The following is an 18,311-nucleotide window of genomic DNA, read 5'->3' as shown; positions in this document are numbered from 1 at the left end:
TTTTTAAAGTTCTGACCCAACCACTGAAATCAGCTCTTAATAACCAATAACCAATGTTACTGTTAATCAATGACACATGCCAGACAGTAAAAATAATCCAAATTCTATGTAATATATTGGTAAAAAAATTAAAAACTTTTGTGTGTTTTGCATCAAAAAATATGGTTTGTTTACATTACAAACATGGCAAGGGTTAAAAATATGACAATTATTGGCTTTTTTAAATGGCTCAAGATGTTTAAATGCCAAAAAAAACAAACAAACAAAAAAAACCCAACTGGTTAAAAACAAATTGTATGAAAATATTTTGAAAGTACTACAACGGTGCACAGATTACATGCTGTCAGTGGTTAGGAAGGGCCTTTCTGTGTGGGACACCAGAGGGTTAAAGCACCACTGGCTCGGACATGACAGGATATGAGCTGAAACTAATGGTTTTCATTGGGTCCATTATGTTAATGATTAACAGATCAATCATTTCTCCTCTAAAATGGTGAAAATATGTCTCCCAGTGCCACAAATGTCATCCTCAAATGGGCTCTGGGCCTTTTTTTTTTTTTTTGTTCAGTTTGTGTAAAGAAATCAGAAACATGTGATTATCAACATAATAGTCAATTACTTTAATTAGTGGGTCTGCAAAATGTCAGGAAATGGTGGAAATGTGTCCTTTTTTTTTTTGGTTCAGATCTCAGATGAGTAGCAAAGAAACCCAAAAATATTCATGTTTAAGAGGCTGGAATCGGAGTTTATTATTAAAACTTATTGATTATCAGTAAAATAATAAAATCATTTGGTCTGAATAATGGGAGACCAAATACAGCGCCATCTCATATTGGAATATTTTACCTCCAGAGATGATGTCAATAAGTAATTATGATATTTTTAAAACAAATCTGAAGAAATTTGTAATTAATAATGAAATGATGCTAAATTAATGTAACAGTTTTTTGTTGTTTGTTGTTGTTGTTTTTTTTTCTATACATGTGTTATGTAAATGTGTAAATTGTAAAATGTTTATATTGGGAATGGACCCTAGGAAGAATAGTCTGTACTTTGGAAGAGACTTACAGAAGTGTGTTGCATTCATGTGGAAAAATAAAAATCAGCTGTTTTTCTGAATTAACGAGATAATTAACTTATAAAAAACAGAGCCGATTTTTAATTTTTTTTTTTTATTAAAGTTTCTTGTAATTACAAGATAATTATCCTGTTAATTCAGAAAATTAAAAAAAAAGATTTTAATTTTTCCATGTGAATGCAGTACACTTCCATAGAGACTAATGCGGATCCGTAAATAAAGAGTAAAGAGAATAGTGGAGAAGTGCCTGTTTTTTGGTCCAGGACTCAGAGACGTAACAAAAAAGCCAAAACATTTTCCTATTTAAGAGGCAGGAATCAGAATTTAGACTCTTCATAAAACAGTCTCTTAAACCACTTATTGATTATTTACATAATAGTCATATAAATGGTGAAAATAACCTTCCAGTGCCACAAATGTCATCCTCAAATGGGCTCTGGGCCTTTTTTTTCTGTTCAATTTGAGCAAAGAAATCAGAAACATGTGATTATCAACATAATAGTCATTTACTTTAATTATTGGGTTTGCAAAATGTCAGAAAATGATGGAAATGTATTTTTTTTTTGGTCACGATCTCAGATGAGTAGCAAAGAAACCCCCCAAAAATATTCATGTTTAAGAGGCTGGAATCAGAATTAATTATCGGAATTTATTGATTATCAGTACAGTCATCAAATAATTCAATCATTTGGTCTGAATAACGGCAGAGAATTGTGAAAAAGTGAGTTTTTTGGTCCAGGACTTGGAGACATAACAAAAAGCCCAAATATTTTCCTATTGAAGAGCCTGGAATCAGAATTTAGACTCTTCATAAAACAATTTCTTAAACCACTTATCGATTATCAACATAATAGTTAATTACTTTAATTATTGAGTCTACATAATGTCAGGAAATGATGGAAATATATATATTTTTTGGTCCAGATCTCAGATGAGTAAACCCCCGCCCAAAAAATATTTATTTTTAAGTTCTGCTATAATTAAACCCTAATTCCACTTACTTGTGATCCTTGCCTATGAATATCATTATCAACTTTGCCGTCAAATAATTTCCAGTTCACACCACGATAACTGCAAATATATTTCACTTCCTGTTTGCCTTTAGGGGGAAAAAAAACAAAAAAACACAACACTTCGGTACCATAGTCCTGTTGCAGAAAATTAAATAAAAACGCCAAACCAAACCAGGTCACACACGAACATTTTTATGAAGCTTCAACTAAATGACTTTTTGTAAAATCAGTAATAAATTAAAACACCAGACGTCTTTTCTTATTTCATTGTTTTTCTCTGAATAGCTTCTGGAATCATGAATAAGTTAAAACCACGCTGCAGCTCTTTATCTGTACAATCTTATAAAGTACTACACACCTTTTACACATGAATATTTACAGACATAGACTGAAATGTTGACAGACTGACCATAAAGGGTAGAAGCTGAAACCGATTGACCTTCGTTTATTCATGTGAGGTTGTATTCAGTGGCTAATTTTTGTACAAAATAGGAAACAAAAGACACACATGAGCAGTTCAGGCAGGAAAAGCACAGATAATGCAGACATAATAATGATAAATACATGTTAATAAAATAAACAGAGGTAGTACATTAACTGTCGTCTCTCAGTCTTTCATCATATTATCAATGAAGTCACACAAACTGATTAAACAACTTAAAGGTGGGGTAGGAGATCCTGGAAAAAATGGTTCGAGCAAGTTACATTTTGAAAATACTCCAAAAACCCTTTCTTCAGATCAAGGTTATAATAGTTTTGGATTTTTCGTTATAGTTTCGTTTTCAGTTTTGACTTTTTTTCCCTCTAATTCAGTTAGTTTTAATTAGTTTTTAGAGCAGGTTTGCTAGTTTTTATCAGTTTCATTTTTTTCTAAGTGCTTAGTTTCAGTTTACATTTAATATTAGCTTTTTTTCATATCTTTTCTTGTCCTCTCCATCATATTCAAATAAATCCCAGACAGGACTCTGCTGCTTTCTCCCAACTGTAGTCTCCATGTTTCCAGGTAGAGTGGGGACCAGAAGACGACTCTAAACCGCAAGTGACGAGAAGTGACGAACTGTGAAGTGTCGTACGCTGCCAACAACTAAAACTGCTTGAGCAAAATAAATTCCATTTCATATCAATCCAACATTGACAAAGACGAAAACGAAGGGAATTTTATCCATGATTTTGGTCCATTTTAGTTAGTTTTGTGAGCACACAATACAGTTGCAGTTATCGTTTTTTTCTTTTAATTATAGTTTTTATTTATTTCAGTTACGGAAAATGTTTTTTTTTTTTCAATCCTAGTTTTTGTCATTTTGTTAGTTTTCGTTAACGATAATAATAATAACCTTGCTTCAGACACCCCCCCAAAGCCACGCCTCCAGAGTACTGGCAAGAGCAATGCTTGTTTCCGAGGGTTCACGAGTGCCGCACTGCAACAATTCACCCAGCTCTGACCCCAGCTCTGACCCCAGCTCCGACCCCGGCTCGCAGATTCATGCATACCTCATTCAGTCTCCTCCAACACCCCCCTCTTACAGAACAGCCCCACTTCATACCTATCTGACTAACGTTACATTTCCTAGTGATTTATGTTAGTGACAAAACAGTTTGCTGGTGAACTTTCCATCCTAATTTAACTAATAGGGGTGCAAATTATCAGTTAATTAATGTGGCCAAAGTCTGATTCTTGTGCCCATATGTGACCTGTCTCCAATCTGACAGGTTGTTTTACATCTGACAGAGCATGTGTTTGTGTAGTTTTTCCACTTCTGTCACCATAAATCCTCTTAAACCTCACACACTTAATGTTTAAATTACGGTCTTTTACAGATTCTATTATTTGCCTTAACTGATACTGTGATTTTCATAATTAAGTGGAGGTTTTATTTGGGGTTTTGGATAATTTATTGGACTGCGTTTCATCCTCGATGGTGTCCAATATATAATAATATGTTCCAACAGCATCAGATTAGAACTAAAGCTGCAACGATTAACCAGTTAGACGTCGTCTGTTAAATTATGTTGATAATCGATAAGTGGTTTAAGAGACTGTTTTATCAAGAGTCTAAATTCAGATTCCAACCTCTTAAAAAGGCTTTTTTGTTACATCTCTGAGTCCTGGACCAAATAACACACTTTTTTCACTATTCTCTGCCATTATTCTGACCAAATGAATGAATTTCATTTACTTTAAAAATCTGAACTTTGACCTACTTTTCCCAAAATGTAATCAGATCTATTCTGGGTCACTGGCAATCTATAAACCCAGTTTGGTTTGAATTCAACCAATAGTTTTGCTGCTAAAGTGTTAAAAAACGAACCGAACCAAAAACCACACCCCTTCCTCCCCTTTGGGGGAGTGGGGTAATTATCTGTAGTTTGTGGGTCAATAGTTGCATAACTTTCACATTCATTTATGAAACTACAACAGTATCTGTCTGGTGTCTTCATTTTTCAGGACCCAACACCGACCTTTCAACTTGAAGGAAATCAGATCAGTTTCTCAAAGATAAAATGTCTTTTTAAGCTTTTACACAAACATTTAAAATATTTGGCTTCATTTATTTATTTATTTATTTATTTATTTATTTATTTATTTATTTATTTATTTTTCCAGTTGTATGTTTGTTCCATCTGAAGTTGTAAGGAAGTTGGATCCAAATGTGTTGAAGACTGCAGTGCATACTGTTTGTAGATGTTATGACTTATTTGTTGTTGTTTACATATATAGATATTTTATATATACTTTCATACTGTTATGGTTATTTCTATATGGATGTTTTTTACATATCCTTTTATTTTTTACAGATTTTGTGCTTGTTCTTTGAGCTGCTTCTGGAATAAAGGACAAGTTGTCACTTTCAGATTTGTCTTTTTCACATTTTCGTAATGTTAGACCATCAAAAGTCATTAAAACAATGGTTGTGCAATCCAGTACTTACTCCTGTGTGTTTCATGTGACTAAAACAGACAGAAAAGAAAACATGGAATGCCTAAAAGCACTGTTTTTGTCAGTACAGTGACATAGATATTGATGCAGGAACTGAAGTGATTTTGATTATCATCAAGAAAACATGGAAAATGGATAGAGATCAGCTCTGAAATTAACCTGTTATGAGCTATTTTTGTTGTTATCATTATATTTGTCCAAACAAATGTACCCTTAGTTGTACCAGGCATTAAAATGAACAAGAAACTGAAGAAAACAAGGGGTGGTCTAATAATATTTTTTCTGCGGCTGTATATAGATAGATACATATTAAACAATTTAAGACACAAAATTAGAACAGCAATTTGTACAATATGTACTGAACAATATATTATCAATATGATAATAAAAGAAATATGCATAATTGTGCAAATAAACTGCACCTTAGTCTGAAAAGTACTTGCACCATCTGGTTTGAAACTGTCCCCATGACCATTTCCACTGTATCCAACGGCTGTATTTGCAGTGACCCTTCCCCCCCAGCGGAACAGAGCCACTGATCCTGTCACTGAAGGGGGTCAAGCATCCAGGCCTGTTCTGTTCTCGTGCTGTACTCCACACATGCACTGGTGGAAGAGAATGGGACGGATGGCAGCCACTGTAGCGCGTCTCCATGGCACCGCTGACCTCTCATATGTGCATTCATCTTTGTAATGTGGGTTGATGCAGCGTAACCCTGCTGTAATGTCACTGTGTATGTGACCGTCGACAGGCTGATGGCGTCGGCCTCATCAGAGGTGGAGTCGAGCATCAAAGTCCACCACAGTTTACCAACCAGGGATGGGAAGAGATAAGAATGTAGAGAATGTGGGTTCATTACCAATATCGCTTTTTGAGTCTCATTGGATTAAGGCAGTGTTTGTCCAACTGTGGGGTCCCCTGGAATTTCTAGAAACTGATTAAAAAAAACAAAAAACAAACAAACAAAAAAAACTTGCTAATAAAAAATATATGGTGAGTTGACAGAGACAATCCCAATCCATAAAAGACACAACAAACTGTGAAGCTGAAACTGAAGCACTGTGGTTCTGTTTATCTGTCAAATGTTCAGAACAAGCCTTAATAATATGAATTATGTGCAGTAACTTTGTGCAATTCTCCTCTGTTCTTGCAATAACAATGCAATATTTATTCAATATGTATTCAAACATAAATGCACTATTTTTTTTTTTTAATAGATTTGTTCATAGATATACATACTGTTAATACTGTGTTTATTCATATTTTTTGTCTATTTTATTTTACTTTTAGTTCTACTCTTAACTGTTTTATAAAATGTTATATTTTATTCTTATTTTACTTTTTACTTTTTTAAAATTTTATATTCATTCTATTCCTATTTTCTAATGTACTGGGGTTTTTTTTTGTAAATTAATATTGTTGCACTGATTGGAGTAGCACTGCTAATTTAATTGCACACACAATGACAGTCTATTCTATAGTGTAATATAATATATTTAAAGGCAGTGAACTCTGGAACATCAATTCTGCTCCACCTTTAGACATAACAAGTACAATTTAGTATGAAAAAACTTCAGTATACAAAGAAACTGCTGATACTGACAGTTATTATACTGTCTGGAAGTCTCCGCTCTGCTGCCATTAAACCATAGAAGAAGAGACTGCATTGTAAGTGCACCAGTCAATCCAGCTCTTTTTATACAGGTGAATGGATACTGATAGGCACATGCATCATGGTTAGCTCAAATAATTGTCCTAAGATGATTATTTAATAACTAGCGCATTGACTCCTGGGAATCCATGGGTTCTAGAAGCAGTAGAGTTGATAAAACTGGGAGCTGAGCTAAGATTACTGGTGTAGCACACAGATTAGGAACAAATATAATGGTCCTCATTTAGTTTTGTATTGACATTTGACGTGGACCCCAGACTTTGACCCAGGACTGAACATGACAGTTTATTGCGACTCACTGTTGCCCTGTGTCTGGATCCGCTGAAGTCCGGTCTGTCTGATCGGAGTCTGCGCAGAACGGTTTGTCACAGTGTTACAGTGTGTGTGTGTGTGTGTGTGGGTGTCCAGAGGGGGACGTTAACGTAACGGAGTGGAACCGGGCCACAGTAAGAACCACACTGACCTTGTTAGTGTGTGATCACAGCCGGACCCGGTTCTCCAACCGTGTCCTGGAAGTTCCGTTGATCCGGAATGGAATGCCACTAGGAAAGTCTGTATATACAGTCACGGAAAAAATTACTAGACCACCCCTTGCTTTCTTCAGTTTCTTGTTTATTTTAATGCCTGGTCCGACTAAAGGTACATTTGTTTGGACAAATATAATAACAAAACTAGCTCATAGTAGTTTAGTTTCAGAGCTGATATCTATCCATTTCCCATGTTTTGTTGATAATAACCAAAATCACTTAACCCATAAAGACCCAAACAGCCACCAACGACCCAAACCATCTACTGATCTAAAATATGTAATAACTTCTGATCCACTAATTCTATCAATTTATGTAAATAATTGGTGTAAAATGCAGTTTTTCATCTTTTCATTATCATCAGATATGACCCATTTGGACGTTCAGAGGCTCTGTAGTTACCGTGGAAACACCGTCATCTTCTACAACATTGATTCACCAGTAAAACCCATGGTGTTGGATCAATGACAGTGGATGGACACACTGTTTGTGTTCAGTTGTTGATATATTTGATTGAAAAAGTCACTTTTTCTTCAGTTTTCTGTTTTTGATGTAATAACAATCAACTTTAACCTGAGCTTTTATGAACATTCACATGATTAGTAAATCAAATACAGGAAAATACTGGATGTTCACTGATTGAACGCAAAATACAGAGGATAATGTCATAATAAATGGCAATAAATCACTGAAGAAAAGTCAAATATCGAAAAAAAAAAAAAAAAAAAAAATGTTGGAACTGCCATCAAAGCAGCTCTGGGTCTGTCTGTTTTAGTCACATGATACTCACAGGAGTTAGTACTTGATTGCATAACCATTGTTTTTGATGACTTTTGATGGTCTAATAATTATTCTGTGACTGTGCATTCCCCAAAACTTATAGAAAAATCTCTATTTGTGAATGATTTAGGAAGTTGGGAAGTTTTACCCATTTTGTATTCATTATACAAGTGTAGAATATTAAAAGTCCCTTTCTAAATGGAAATTGCAGCCATGCACTAAACATTTCTCATCTCAGGATATACAGATGCATCTTAGACTCTTGCTTTCTTATACGTGTCTGAGGCCAAGGACTGTATGTGTGTAGATGCATTTCAATGCACCCGTTGAATATTGCTTCACATAAGGCAAAGGAGGTCATTTAATGAAATATATTGTACATCACGGCTCATTTAGCGTCTGAGTAAAATGACACCTGTGTGTAATACAGATGAAGTCATGGCCATTTGATGGTCGTCACTGGTGAATACATGTTTATGTGTTATTGACCTTAACTGGATACCGTTCCTTTAGCCATTCTCTTTACCTTTCAGATCTGCTGCACACTTCAGTTCCACTCTAATTAACCCTTTAATCCCTGAAACATTATTTACTGTGAATCTGTGTGTGTTTCAGGTTCCTTAAAGCTGCTGTGAGAATGTGCGTGTGTTCTTTTTCTTCAGTGGTTTTGTTTCATTGTGTGTTTTAGGGTCAAAACAGGTGAAATAACAGAAAAAGACAAAAAATAAGGCACTCAGAATGTACATGAGTAAGAGATTTAGGATGTTGAACATGAACTGTGAGCTGGAACACACTAAACAACAACAAGGATTTGAATTTGGGCCCAGTAGTTCTAGTTTTGGGGCTTTTTCTCTTTTTTTTCTAAAGCAGTCCAGCTGCTTTTTTGACACTTGGCTGAACTCCAAAAAGCAGTTACATGGTCAAAAAAACCAAACCAAACAAACAAAAAAAGATAAAATAACCTAACAAAATAAAAACAGCCAAAATGATGAATACAATGAACAAAAATGAACAACAAACCAACAAAATAATAAGTAACATGAACAAAATTAGCCACAAAATGAACAAAATTGAAGAAAAAAATAAGAGAATAAAAAACAAAATGTAGAAAAATAAACAAAATAAGCAACTAAATGAACAAAAACAAATAAAATGAAGTAACAATAAAAAAGTAACAAGTATTTGAATTTTGGCCCCGTAGTTTTTATTTTGTGGCTCTTTTTTACTAAATCAGTCCAGCTGCTTCTTGGCTGCTTTTTGGTTGAACCCCTAAAAGCCGTTACATGATTAAAGAAAAAAAGCAACAAAATAAACCAAAACAGCCAAAATGACAAATATAATGAACAACAATGAACAACAAACCAACAAAATAATAAGTAACATCAACAAAATTAGCCACAAAATGAACAAAATTGAAGAAAAAATAATAGAATAAAAAACAAAAAAACAAAATGTAGAAAAACAAACAAAATAAGTAATTAAATGAACAAAAACGTATAAAATATTTACCATGTAACAAATACCATAAAAAACTTGGTAAAAACAGTAAAAAAAAAATCATGGAAAATCACAACACTGCAAACAATAGTAAAAACAATAAATGACAAAGACAATAAAAGCCTGTTTTTATAGTGAGTTGGTCTCACTCACTGCTGTGTTTTGCCCCCCATGCTCATAGTCTCAGATGACTATGGAAAGAACAAGGTCTATTCCATCAGCACGTTTGGAAATTTTTCATATTGCGCAAACGGTTGAATTTTTACAACAATTTAGAATAAATCATAGATTCAGAACGCTCACCACAGATACGTCAGGGGTTAAAAGGTTCAGTATAGTATTATAGTTCATCTTCTCCACAAATAAAACTGGATTAACTCCTTTTAAAGTACTGGTCAAGTGGTGAATCTAAACCAAAAACAAAACACCGCACCGATTAACAGCTTCCGCATGGTCAGTACAAGACCTTCAACAATTGTCAAACTGAGGTGAAGTCTTTGTGTAGAAACACACACAAAACACACAAAAATCTTCCTGAAGCACCAAAGTTTCACTCCAGTGAAGCACAATATTTCAGTACATTGCAGGGTTTCCCTTAGGTTTTAGAGTATTGCAGCATCTTTCACAAGTTTGAGGAAGTCTTAAAGTCACGGGTTTGGTTTGGAGCACCTTCCGCAAGAATATTTAATACTTTTCATCAAAAACGTATAAAGTCGCATCATTTTGGACCATTGTTATTACTGTATGTATCCGAAAACACCTCAAAAGCTTCAAAATAAAACTGGTAAAACCCATCCAGTTACATGTTCAGTTTTGATGTGATATTAATTTGGCTTAAGTGATGTTCAAAAGAGTCATATAAAGGTAGGAAAAACCCTGCACTGTGTTGGATGAAGGAAAACAATTAATTTAAATTAATTAATATAAACTCAAACTGATATGAATTGATATAAATTATTATAAATATTTAATTATTTAACCCATTTTTACTGTTATTGCGGGGGCCTCTGCCACAGTAACACTAACAAATCAGACTATTAGTAATTACTACATATTGTTGTTGTGTTATTATCATTATTATAATAATTATTTACTCTCTCCCTTTTTCACTTTCATTCACCCCCCCCTTCCCTTTTCCTTATCGCCCTTAATCAATATTAAGTTGCTCTTTGTTTATTATCTTTTTCATTGTAATATGATGTTGTCATTATATTTTGTTTGTTTATTTGCTTGATTTGTCTTTTGTTTGTTTTTTTTTCTTTCCTTAACTGTATCACTAATAAAAATATATAAAAATGAAGGAAAACTACATGACCACTGGTGTTTTGGCTTCGTAGACTGGAGCCTTAAGCAAGTGGGATATACTTTTTATAATTAAACACATTTATAGTTGTTATTATTATGCACATTTGTACATTTGAAACTGATTAAATCAGGCCTGTAGTGCTTTTCTCATGCTCCTAATTGGATACTATATGATTTACATTAGTGTAGTTGGAGAGCCTGAACCCTTGGACCACTGACCTCCATAGAAGGCGGCACAAGATGCACAAATTCATATAAACATGACTGAAAATGGACGTGGACTGAATGTGAATAAACCCAGAGCACAGCTGTATCTACGGTTGGTATGCTAAACCCCATGTATTCGCTACACTAACAGCCTCAGGCCTTCAGTTACATAATGAAAAGACGAGTGGTGCAGTAATCGCAGGCATAAAAAACACAACCAGAATTTGGAACTGCTGAGAGAGGAGGAAAGAATGGGAGGCTTACAGTGGCGAGTCAGTGTTGCCATGGAAACGTGATCAGGAGAGCAGCTCTAAACATAAGCGATGTTTTTTTTTTGTTTTGTTTTATCACCGCAGAAGTGAAGGAAGGGACGTCACCTTTAATGTCACAGCACTACAAACGGAATATACTGCTCCGAAGTGTAGAGTAAAAATGGAAGAAAAATGCTGGAAAATAAATTAGAACAGGTAAAGTAATCAATAAAATTAACAAAACTGATTAAAAAAGAATCAGCTACAAGAACAAAATAAACCACAAACTGAACAAAATCAAATCAATATGTTGAAATAATTGGTGTAAAATGCAATTTGATAATAATAATAATAATAATAATAATAACAATAATTGTATGTAGTGATTTTGATCCAAGTGCTTTCCAACACAGCAATAAGAGTAAAAGTGACAGAAAAACAAATTCGTTAAAATAAATGCAATTCAGTAAAAACATTTAAAAACAAATTAAGATCATAATGAAACTATGATAAAACACAAAAAAAAAATCAAACAACCCAACCCAGGACTCACTATATTAAGGTGAAGGCCTCATTTTCAATATTACTGAGAAAACAGAGGAGTTAATGAAAGTAAAAAGTTAGCAGCAAAAACCGAACAAATACAGTTTATAAAGAATTAGACTCAGGCCATGGTTGACAGTTGTAAAAAGCAAACAAAAAGATGATTCAATGAAGCAATTCTGTCCAATTAAAATATGAACCAATTGAAATGAGAACAGTTATTTAAATATGGTGTAATTAGACCCAAAGATTTAACCCATAAAAACTCAAACATCCACTGGTGACCAAAACCATCTACTGATCTAAGCTAATACTTTTTGATCCATTAATTCTATCCATACATGTAAATAATTGGTGTAAAACACAGTTATTCATATTTAATGGTCATCAGATATGACCCAGTTGGACGTTCAGAGGCTCCGTAGTTACCATGGAAACACAGTCATCTTCTACAACATTGATTCACCAGTAAAACCCATGGAGTTGGATCAATGACAGTGGATGGACACACTGGGTTTCTGTTCAGTTAAGGAGAGACTGGACTGAAAAAGTCCAGACTGAAAAAGTTTTCTTCCATTTTCTCTGTTGTGATAAAATAACCTTTGAATTTACTGAGTTTTCATGAACATCTAAATTAAATATAGGAAAATACACAGGCTGTCAAAATTAATGGGTTAATGCGGATTAATCCGTCATCATGATTAATCTGATTAAAACATTTTACACAATTAACCCATTTTATATGTGACTCTGAACACATCATTCATTCATTCATTCATTCATTCATTCAAGACACTAAACAGAAGGTTAACCGTCTGGATGGAAATATGAGAACAAAAAAACCCAAGACAGAATAGTCGACTGACATAAAGTATTACACACACTCTGCAGGAGGGAGTTTTCTTTTTACCAAAGCAGTTCCACATTCAAATACCACATTAACACCAAGCATACATTAGTTGGGGATTCTGCTAGCACTTCAGCTAACATGTCGCCCAGCTTACGACAAACACGTTAACTGCATATTTATTCCCTTCTTTCTTGAGTCTGTTTGTTCATGCAAAATGAAATGCAATTAAAATAGATTAAAAATGAATGCTATTAAATTGTGATTAATCAAAATTAATCCACAGCAACCCTGTGATTAATCTGATTAAACATAATTGTTTGAAATGACACAATGGGGGGAAAAGAGAGGACTCAAATGCGCAGTACTGAAGAGAAAAAAACAAGTTTATTAAACACAAAAGAAAACAAAACAACGAAAAATACAGAACCGGGGTCAGAGTCCATAAAGGAAGACGGATAAAGAAAAACACACAAAACCTGGGTCAGAGTCCATAGATGAAGATGGATAGTGTCCAGGTTATGGAGAGGAGTGAAGAGGAATGGACCAGCGCTGCATGGCTGCAAACCTAAGCCTTAAATAGGCTGGAGGTAATTGGCTGCAGCCACGCAGCGCCAGCAGGTGAGTCAGATGATGATGATGATTAGGAGAAGGAGGAGCTGAGGGTCACACAGGCACAGATCCTGACATGAAATCACTAGAAAATCCCTGATTTATGGTGAAAACTGCAAAATACAGAGGATAACCTTTCTTCAGTGATTTATCACCATTTATTATGTTAGAGAGAAAAAAATCATTTGCAAACTGCTACAAAATATAAAATATTGTATTTTTCAAAATATAATTTTTTCTTAAGGTGCCTATTGTCATCAGGCTGAGGACTACAGCAGGATACTAGCCATGTTGGCTAAAGCTGCCTTTTATACTGTTATTGATGCACTTAATTAATTGGAATTATCCACAACATAATAAATGAATAAATTAAACTAAAAGTAGTAGTGGGTCTTAATGGGTTACAATATTTAAGATTATTTTTTGTTTGACATTGAATCAAACAAATAAGATAAAATACATTTTTCTTGTCATTGCATCAACATACTATATGCACAGTATAATGAAATTCGAGCACTGTTCCACACAGAGTGCAAGAGAAAGAAACAGCAAAATATACACAGAATAAAATCTACAATATGTGCAAAAATATGCATTTGTGCAAAACAAATAGTGTGTAAACGCTGATTGCTGATGGTCCACTGTCAAAAAGAAAAGCAGTGAATTAAGTCTACTTAATACTTTCATACAAACACAGGTCTGATGGAGATAAACAGAATAATTCTGCAGTAAATGAACTGAAAAGTGGTCGTCGGTGACCAGAGGTGTGAAAAATGCAAACACAAATAAGTAAAGTTCACAGGTTCCTGATGCGTTTTTGTCTGCACTGATTATTATTCCACATCGGTACCGCTGCGACGATGAAAAACTTCCAGGACTAATCTCGTTCCTGTAAGAAAGTCGGATTCAGGAGAAGAAAACAACGGCAAACAAATAAATCAACAAACAGCAGCGACATAAAAGAACACTCAAATCCACCGCTGGTCGGTCTGGCTCCCCAGCAGCTCCTTGATATAGTTTTCCAAAATGGTCCTGCTGCCCACATGTGTTTTATTAGGCTGTCAGGCTGCGACAGATCAAGGAGGGGGGAAAAAGTGCAATCTGTATGCAGGCTCACAGAGGCCGGTGGGAGAGGGTTAGGAGCCGGACAAACAGTCGGGCACCGGCTGGAAATATTTTTCATACTTGTTTTAAGATTAAGCTCCAGTAATTTATGACGCCCCATGAACAGGACACCTTCGAGAGAGCTTAAAGCAAATACAACCACAGATTGAGGGATGGTGTTATTGTGTGCACACACAAGCACACGGGTAAGTCAACATGGAAGGGGGGGGGGGACTCCCCAGAGGTTCTCAGATTAGCTTCTGTTAAAGCAGGGGTATCAAACATGTGGCCCACAGTCCAAAACCGGCCCACCGTAGGTTCAAAATGAGGACCTCAAACAGAAATTAGGTAGACCCATATGGGTTTTTCGAAGGCCGATAACGATTTTTAAAAATTTGCGGATGGTCAGTATCTACAGCTGATATTTAAGGCCAATTTTTTTTTTAAGCACATTGACCAAAAAGTACAGTTGAAACTGACAGATAATTAAGATTTTTATGCAGCGATATAAATGAAATTATTAAAACACATACACATGGTATTCTTTTAGCATTTATTGAACTTCAAGTGCTGCCCATACAGGTGCCTGATCAAATATCTTATAACATTTTTACTACTACTACTACTAATAATAATAATGGATTAGATTTATATAGCACTTTTTTGGTCACTCAAAGTGCTTTACATTATTGACCGATTATTCTTTCTTTCACACATTCACACTCTGGTCGTGGTAAACTACATACTACTACTACTGATCAAATATCGGCTTTCAAAGAAAAGTTAAGGCTGATGGCCAATATTGAAAAAATCAATATCTCGGCTGGCTGATACATCGGTCTACCTTTAGAGAAATTCTTCCATTCCATAATTTTGTAAATCATTCAAAGTTAAACAGAGCTCTGGAATAAAAATATTTACCTGGAAATGTGAAGAATAGTTTTGGATCAAATATTAAGGATCTAAAATGTTTTTAAGTCAATGAAATGATGTAAATAAAGAAATACTTTTGTCGTGATGCAAGATTAGTTAAACCAGTAAAGACATAAAGCTAAAAGCACAATGATGGTGATGACTGTAAAAGTAAAAGCACTGCATTTAATGAAGGGTGGATGATAAGAGCAGTGTCAAATATATGGCCTGTGAGATGAATTAGCAAAGTGCAGAAATTACACTAAAGATATTAATAGTCAAGGGTGTTGAACTGGTGTTAGTTCCACATACAGACCAATGAGATCTCAAGTTTAATAATAATAATAATAATAATAATAATGATAATAATGATGATGATGATGATACAGAATTTTCTTGTTGGTTTAATGTGAAAAAAATTACATTATGCCTATAAGTAACTCCAATTTTTTCCTCTTTGTTTTAGTGCAAAACACAAATTAAATTCTGAAGATAATTACATTAACAAACAATCCTTTCAGAAAAAAATGTGAATAACCTGAACAAATATGAACAACCTGAAAAGTCAGAAGAAAATTAAGTTCAATTTTAACAATATTCTACCTCTTACTAAATGTTTTGTGCTTTTGTAGATCTGATCTGTAATTCACATGTGTAAATGATAAATGAAGGCATGATTTTGTTAAAATTGCACTTATTTTTCTTAAGAAATTCAAGTTTTTTCACGTTATTTGCATTTTTTGTGTTTGGATAGTTTGTAAATGTAAATATTTTCATAATTTAATGCTACTTTTGTATTAAAACAAAGAGAAATATTTGGAGTTGTCATTATTTACAGGCTATTATGCTATTATTTTACTTTTTTTTTTCTCCTTTACTATTTATTTATTTTATTTATTTATTTTGCACAACAACAAATCAAACATTAGGACAAACACAGAAACAAATTGTGCAGGTGAGATCAGAAAACCCCGTGGGGCTTATAAAATTAATCTCACCTCATTACAGCATTAGCTTAAAAAAAGACAATAGGAATAAAATGATAATATACAAAGTACAACAAAAATATAAACAAGGAAGAGAAAGAGTATGTGTAAGTGTGTAAGGGTGGGAGTATTTACTAGATTTTTATTTAATTGAAGAAGATTTTAGAAAGTATTACAAAACACACAAATATACCATCTATACTTAATAACCGTACACATATTTCTGCACACGTATATACACCCACTCATATCAATATACACCAACACATATGTTTACAATAACAAATGCATTATTTTACTGGTCTGGTCCACTGGAGATCACATTGGGCTGAATGTGGGACCTGAGAAAAAACAAAACAGTTTGACACCCCTGCGTTTATAGGAAGCATGCGGGGGACGTTGTGGCGGTAAAAGCAGCAGCAGTTTCTCCGTTTCTCCCTCTGATGTCCTGATTTCATCACCTCGGTAAAAGCAATACATCTTAATTTGCTACTGTCATCACAGGCTGGCCTCGATCTGTCAGTTCCTCAACCTCGGGGAGAGGTGTTTCACACTAGAAGGACGGCAGTTCAAAGGCACTACGGTGCTCCAAGCAGTTTTACATAGTTTTGTAGTGGGACGGTGGACTGTAGGTTTGATTGAACTCACTGGAACCAGGTTTGATTTCACTGATGCGTTGGATTGTTCTGAGGAGGAAAGTGTTTGACCAGGCTCGGCTTTGATGTTTGACTGATCTGCCACCATGTGTTAACTCACTTTGACCAGACGTTGACATAAAAAATGCAAAAATAAATGTTTTAGATGTACATAAAACGGGCTGACCTCGGAGTAAATTGGTTAACCCCTTTAAGACCGTTGTGTCTCCAGCGCCACACTGTCATTTAAATTACCGTAACTCCTGAACCGTTGGCACTGATGACAAAATCCAAATAGCATCTGGAAACTGAGGTTCAGAACTTTCAAGAAAATGTGAGAAATGCTGCAAAGTAAGCACATTAACACCTTATTTTGTTGACTATTTTGCTCATTTTTAGCCCGAAGGTATCAGTTGTCATCTGTCTGTAAACAATTGTTCAAGAATCTTGTCTGAAACCGTCAGTCAGAATGACTTGATAATTGTTGTGGATCATCTTTGGGGTAAGGTCTACCAAGTTTGTTCAAAGAATTGGGAAATGTTGATTTAATTTTTTTTTTTTTAATGCATTTTTGACATTTTAATAATCCCCATTGGAATGGGACCCATTTCAAAGTTCTGTAACTTGAAAACAGTTGAAGATATTGATATAATTACTATTGGCAATAGATAGGAAGTCACATAGGGGCTTTCATTTAGTGCCATGACCTTTGACCTTGTGGGACCTTGAAAGGTCAAACCCAGACCGTAGATTTTAGCTATCCTGACTTTCAGTGGTCAGATTTTAAACTTGGTTTTATGGTCATTCTATTCTAGTAAAATGTGCCCCCCCCAAATAAGGAAGAAAAGATACTGTGGACAAAAGGGAACACATTTACATTTTACTACTTTAAAATGATCATAAACTTTAAAATGGTTTTTAAAAAACTTTAAAAAAGTCTAATGTCTTTAAATATGCTGTTGGACTACAGGACCACTGGTCCTATTTTTGTCATTGTTAAGTATTGATTACTCATTGTGTGTACACTGGTTTCCTTAACACTAAATCAAAAATGAACACAATAATTAGAGTTATTATTGAATGGAGAAAATGTGGATCTAAGGAGACACTATGTACTTGTGATTGAGATCGGCACTACACCATTTAGATACATTTCGAGGCTTGATAAATGTAAATATTCGGGTTACTTTCTTTTTCTGGGATGACAAACCAAACATTTGTCATTTTAGGATTTTACAAACCAAATCCCAACATTAATCCATGATAAAATAAGTTGTTAGATGCAGTCGTGATTGTGTAACACATTAATATTAGAGGATTTTGGACTGATTCAGCTCCATTCACATGGAAGAAAACAAACTGAGAATATATTTGAGTCACATCAGCCAAACGGTGCATTTCTGC

General features: G+C 34.5%; 1 protein-coding gene across 1 annotated transcript in view; it reads left to right on the top strand.

The window, feature by feature from the left end:
- astn1 (astrotactin 1) overlaps positions 1-18,311 on the top strand; it is a 982,704-nt gene that overhangs the window by 16,356 nt on the left and 948,037 nt on the right.

The sequence above is a fragment of the Sphaeramia orbicularis genome, chromosome 17, assembly GCF_902148855.1.
Source record: "Sphaeramia orbicularis chromosome 17, fSphaOr1.1, whole genome shotgun sequence".
Lineage (NCBI taxonomy): Eukaryota > Metazoa > Chordata > Actinopteri > Kurtiformes > Apogonidae > Sphaeramia > Sphaeramia orbicularis.
This window is presented reverse-complemented; position numbering and strand designations above follow the sequence as displayed.